Below are 6,447 nucleotides of genomic sequence, written 5' to 3'. Positions count from 1 at the left end.
AATTGACAAAGGCCCAAGCTATCAAGGGCGACGTGGACAAAGGTCGCCAATTTCACTCCTAACGAGGTCATTGACCTGAGCCGACCTGAGCTACCAGACAATGACCCAATCAGGGGTTGTTGACTGTGAGAAGGGTTCTTATTCAGTGCCTTTTTTGAAGGATCGGTCCTCACTACAACAACATCCTTTACAGATGTTGGAGAGAAAAACCGAAGGATTTTTTTGTTTTGTTTTTGTTTTCGGTGATGAGAGTAGCGTCACACGATTTTATTCAGCTGAGGTTAAGCTCCTGAGCTCTTAGGGAAATGTTAATTAGATTGGGTTTTGGGTTAGATAAGGGATCAAGAGAAATTGTTCGAATTGTGAAGATGGTTCATGGGGAGAACGATGTGGACAAATCCGTACCTGCTTCGTTGACTTTAAAAACACCTTTGAAATGATTTTTTTTTGTGTGTGTGTGTTTGTGTGTGTATTTACCTAGTTGTATTTTGCGGGAAGGGGAGCTATGCTCGTGATGTCCCGCCTTTGTATCTTGCAGTGTCTAGTTTGTTTTTAAACTCATGAATGGTTTTTGCGCATACTATTTCATTGTCCAGTTTGTTCCAAGTGTCCAAAACTCTATGAGGAAAACTGTTTTTCTTCAGTTCTCTTCTATAGCTATGTTTTTTTATTTTCTTTCCATGTCCCCTTGTGTTTCTTTTGTCCCAGTTAAGTAAGTTCTCTCTATCGAGTACCTCTGTGCCTCTCATGATTCTGTAGATGGTCAATAGGTCACCTCTCTCTCTTCTTTGCTCCAGTGTCGGTAACTCCAGTTTAGCCAATCTCTCCTCGTATGATAGGTTTGCAAGTGCAGGTGCCATTTTTGTAGCTGCTCTTTGGATTCTTTCTATTTTCTTTATATGTGTGTGTGTGTGTGTGTGTGTGTGTGTGTATGTAGGAGACATAGCCGCGGTCTGAGCGAAAACCTTTATGAAAATCTGGTTAGTCAGAATTGCGGAATAATTGGAAATCTTTGTTCTGGTAAAAGAACGTCATAGTTCTATGGGATGAGCCAGATCAGAGATGGTGGATTAATTATAATTATAGGTGAGAGAGGAGCCAGTCGAGGGATCTCTTGACGTCCCTCCCCCTCCCCCCTCCCCCCCTCCGGAGCTCATTGTTTCATATCAAGTAATAATTAACCTTTTGTCATAGAGTTTGACCTTAATGACTTTATTCTTTCTGTCGGGAGACGATGTTATTCTGCTTCCAGGGTGGTCTTTACTCCTGAAAAAGTTTACGGAGCGTTTTCAATTGTGTGTGATTCGCTATGGTCTTAGATCACGTGTTGGACTCGTGATCGACAGCAACCGGAAGAGAGCTCAGAGCTCATATATGACCGATCTATGGGTAATGCTGTGACCTTACACACACACACAAACACACACACACACACACACACACACACACACGCAGCGATACTGAAATTATTTCAGCCTTTTGTGGGATTCGAACCTGGACCGCCGTAGTGGCGGCCGCGATCGCTACCACTGCGTCACTGTTTGTGTGTGTGTGTGTGTGTGTGATTCACCTTTCACCTTGGTCTTTGGATCACGTGTTGGACTCGTGATTGAAAGCAATATCCCTCCCGGAAGAGAGCTCAGAGCTCGTATGACCGATCTATGGGCAATGCTATGACCTTACACGCACCCCCCCCCCAACTCCCCGCCCACGAGAGTTGGAGTAACGACTCTAAGCGCAGCGATACCGAAATATTTTCAGCCCTGGGCAGGATTCGAACCTAGTGCCCCCGGTACCGCCGTGCTGACAGTCTGAGACTCTACCAACCGCGCCACCGAGTCGTGTGTGAGTATGTGTGTGCGTGTGTGTGTATGAATGTGTGTGTGAGTGTGTATGTGTGAGTGTGTGTGTGTGTGTGTGTGTGTGTGTATGTATGTATGTATGTAATTCACCATGGCCTTGGATCACTTGTTGAACTCATGATCGACAGCTATTATCTTCCCGGATGAGAGCTCAGAGCTCATGTATGCCCAATCTATGGGTAATGCTGTGACCTTATACACACACACGAACATACTCAACTCCCCGCCCGTGACAGTTGGAGTGCCGGCTCGCAGCACGACGATGCTGAAATTATTTCAGCCCTGGTTGGTTATCGAACAGACCAAAATCCCTAAAGATAAAAAATATATATATAACTAAAAATTATTTAGGATTAAATCCACAGGGACAAACGCTTTTAGAATTTAACCTTTTCAACATTTATCTCCCTTTATTAATAAAAAAAATCCTGAAGCTTGGTTAGCTTAGGTTAGCCTAGTTAAAGTTAGGTGGGTTACGCGTTATTTTAGGCTAGACTAGATGGGTTGATAAGTGAGTTAGGTTAGGCTAGGTGGGTTGGCGCGCGCGTAGGTTAGATTAGGAGGGTTAGGTAAATTGAGTTATGATATATTAAGAGAGTCAAACTAGGTTAGGTAAGTTATGTTGAATTAAAAAGGTTAAAGTAGGTTAGGTAAGTTGAATTGTTGTTAAATTAAGAGGGTTAAACTAGGTTAGGTAAGTTAGTTTCTGTTAGTTCGGGTTATGTTAGGTCCACTAATCTGATCAGATGAAGCCCATGAGGGGGTTTTGTCCAGGAAGGGGGGTTGTTGTGTTAGGGGGTAATGTGCCAAAGGGGGGATTTTGTCCTAAAAACAGTTCCTTCATAAATATTGAGAGGAAATTAAGGCCCGTAAAAAGGGCTCATAGTATTAGATATATGAGACTTTCTCTCTCTTCTTTCTCTTCTCTCTCTCTCTCTCTTCTCTTTCTCTCTTCATTCTTTTCTCTCTCTTCTCTTTTTCTCTCTGTCTCCTCTCTCTTTCTCTTTTCTCTCTTTCTCTCTCGCCTCTCTTTTCTCTCTCTTCTCTCTCTTTTCTCTCTCTTTTTTCTCTCTCTTCTCCTCTCTTTCTCTTCTTTCTCTCTATCTCTCTCTTCTCTCTTTCATCGCTTTTTTCTCTCTATATCTCGCTCTTTTCTCTCTCTCCTCTCTCTCTCTCCTCTCTCTCTCTCCTCTCTCTCTCTCTCTCTCTCTCTCTCTCTCTCTCTCTCTCTCTCTCTCTCTCTCTCTTTATCTCTCTCTCTCTCTCTCTCTCTCTTGGGGCAGTTGATCCCTACGGTTGAAATAAAGTTGACCGACAACAGAAAAAAGGTTGAAATCTTTAGGACGAAAAATCTCGTAGAACTTTTTCTCTTATAATATTTTTTTCCTCTCTGTTCCTCCATTTGATAACATCTGACGTCAACAAGGTAATCCACACGCGTGGATATGAATTCACTTAAAGCCACAGGATTTGCATCACCGACTACAACTTGTGCAGAGGAGAGGTCGGTACTTTGTCGTGGATGATAGGACGAAAAATGTTGCACAAATCACATAAGCCTAATATAAAGTCATAGCATTATCCTTATCGCACATTAATAATGATTATGAAATTAATCAAATGTGGAAAGGTGTCCTCCTGTATGTGGGAAAATAACAAGTTCCATCTCTCAATAACAAGATGTATAAATCGTTGGTTCGTCCACATTTGGAATATGCTGTTTCCGTATGGTCACCGAATCTCATTAAAGAAATTGACAGATTGGAAAAAATAAGTACAACGTTTCGAGCCACAAAACATGATTCCAAATATCAAAAATAAATCCTACGAAAATCTACTAAAACATATGAAACTGTTTTCTCTAAAAAAAAGTAGACTCAGAGATGACTTGATACAGGCCTTTAAGATTCTAAAGGGAATTGACAACATCAAAAAGTGACAAAATTTTCACACTGAATGAGAATACCGACAAGAAATAATGGTCTCAATCTGTCAGGAAAATAAATTTAATTTAATTTGGAAGTGGGTAGTAGAAGAAACGACTTCGCCAACGTGTAGTTAATGAATGGAATACACTTCCAGCAGAGGCAGTGCAATGTAGTTCATTTCGAAGCTTTAAGATTCGTTTTTTGTTAGATAGACAGCTAAGCAAGATGTTGTAAATGACTGCCATTTTTATTTTATATTATTTAGGATGATTAGGATTAGGATGGTTTGGACAAATGTTAAGAATTATTGAAGAAAGAATAGTAAAATATTTATGGAAGGCAGATGTGAGGGATAAGGTGAACATGAGGGGACGTCCTAGGATGAGGTGGATGGATGGATGGGGGTGAATGGGGGGCTTTGGGGAAGAGGGGAATGTCTCTTGAGGAAGGACGGGAGAGGACAGAAGACGGGTGAATGGAGAATAGTTTTATATGGATGATGTTGTGATGCATGAGGTGGAATGGGTGGGGGGATGGGGGGTTGAGGTAGTATGTGTGAGCAAAATTTGACGTAGCCCGAAGGGATTTCTCCCCGTCTTCTCCTTTTATGCAAGGGGGGGGAGAGGGGGGGTCGCCGATTTAATGAAGCGGCCTTGCTGTGGATGTGCTGTGCCTTGCGACACTACCTCTGACCCAGGGCAGTGGACAAGGTGCAGGAATGACCCGTCATCCAGGAGGTGCTAAGATAAGAGGGAGGGTGGAGAGGAGTGAAATGTACTAAGGGTGGAATGGGTGGGAATGATTTTATGCCTTTTTCTTTTTGGCTACCTCCCTTGTAAGGGGGGAAAAAGCCTTGGTATATGTATGTATGTATGTATATGTTTATTTGTTTGTAATTATTTGTATGTTTATTTTTTGCTTGATTATAATTTATTATTATTTATCTGTCAATTTATTAGTATTTACTATTTAACTGTTTGTTTATTATTTAACTGTACCTATGCAATTATTTATTTTATTTATTATTATTTTTATTATTATCATTTGTATTTATTATTATTTATGTCAATTTATTGTTATTTACTATTTACCTGTTTGTTTATTATTTAACAGTACCTATGCATTTACTTATTTTATTTATTCTATTTTACTTTATTTTATTTGTCATTATTATATTTTTTCGCATCCGACCTAGTTATGGACCAAAAGGTCTCCTGTCGGCATGCTCTGCCTTTGTAATCCTTTGTAATGTGGTGTGGGGAAATGTCCATGTGGGAAACTGTCCATATACCTTTTTTGACACAAACAAGTGTGTTGTTTGCTGTGTCATTTGTAAAAATGTTTGCTTGTTCTATTTTTCTATGTTCTATGTTCTATTTTTGTTTGCTTGTTTCCTTTGTTGTTGTTATTTTCTGTATTTGATCTTTTGGTATATCTATATTCAATTTCTTTATGTTTATGTATCAAATGTGAAGGAATGTAACGATATCATGAAAGTTTAAGATTCAGTCTCTCAGTCTCTTCAAAGTAGCTGGGATTGTTATTATATCTCTCAGCTACTTTTTTATTCACAGTCGATTTTTTGTAACGGATTATTTCTACTTGTTCATCGTTTAATAATGTCTATGAAACACTCTTCTGTCTGTTATTTGAAGCTGTGATGTGCAATTGATGGTGTGGTCGAGTGTGTATCTTCCAGTCCAGCAATAAATGTGAGAATTCTGCTGTCATTACCCCCAACACACACACACACACATACACACACACACACACACACACACACACACACACACACACACACAGTTGGTAGAGCGATGAACTACTAGCATGGTGGTGCGCGTAGTGCTTGGTTCGAATCCTGCCCAGGGCCGAAATTATTTCGGTACAGCTGCGCTTCGGGTCGTTACTCTGACTCTCGTGGGCGGGGAGTTGGGGGTGTGTGTGTAAGGTCATAGCATTACCCATAGATCGGACCTACGAGCTCTGAGCTCTCTTCCAGGAGGGAAATAGCTGTCGATCACGAGTCCAACACGTGATCCAAAGACCAAGTGAATACACACACACACACACACACACGGTGGCGCGGTTGGTAGAGTCTCAGACTGTCACAACGGAGGTCCGGGTTCGAATCCTGCCCAGGGCTGAAATAATGTCAGTATCGCTGCGCTGCGAGTCGTTACTCCAACTCTCATGGGCGGGGAGTTGGGTGTGTGTGTAAGTTCACAGCATTACCCATAGATCGGTCGTACGAGCTCTGAGCTCTCTTCCGGGAGGGAAGTACCTGTCGATCACGAGTCCAACACGTGATCCAAAGATCAAGGTGAATCACACACATCACACACACACACAGGTGTGATAAGGAATTAGAATTGGAGACGGGACTCACCGAGCGTTGCTCCTTTCCTGTATACTAAACACACACACACACATGCATAAATCGGAATGCTCACACGTGTGCATGAACTCGTACACACACTTTTGTTTGATACACGCCCTGTACAACGTACACACACGCACATGTCCACCTTCCCTAGGCTACCGGAGCCATGGAAATCGGAGCTACCGTGTCAGATGTCGTGGTATACCGGTGGGGGGGGGGAGGTGGAGGGGGAGGGTGGGATCACAGACGCGACAAGGGAGGACCCCACTGCACTTGC

The sequence above is a fragment of the Oratosquilla oratoria genome, chromosome 2 (assembly GCF_046742065.1).
Source record: "Oratosquilla oratoria isolate Oo_2021 chromosome 2, ASM4674206v1, whole genome shotgun sequence".
Classification (NCBI taxonomy): Eukaryota; Metazoa; Arthropoda; class Malacostraca; order Stomatopoda; family Squillidae; genus Oratosquilla; species Oratosquilla oratoria.
This window is presented reverse-complemented; position numbering follows the sequence as displayed.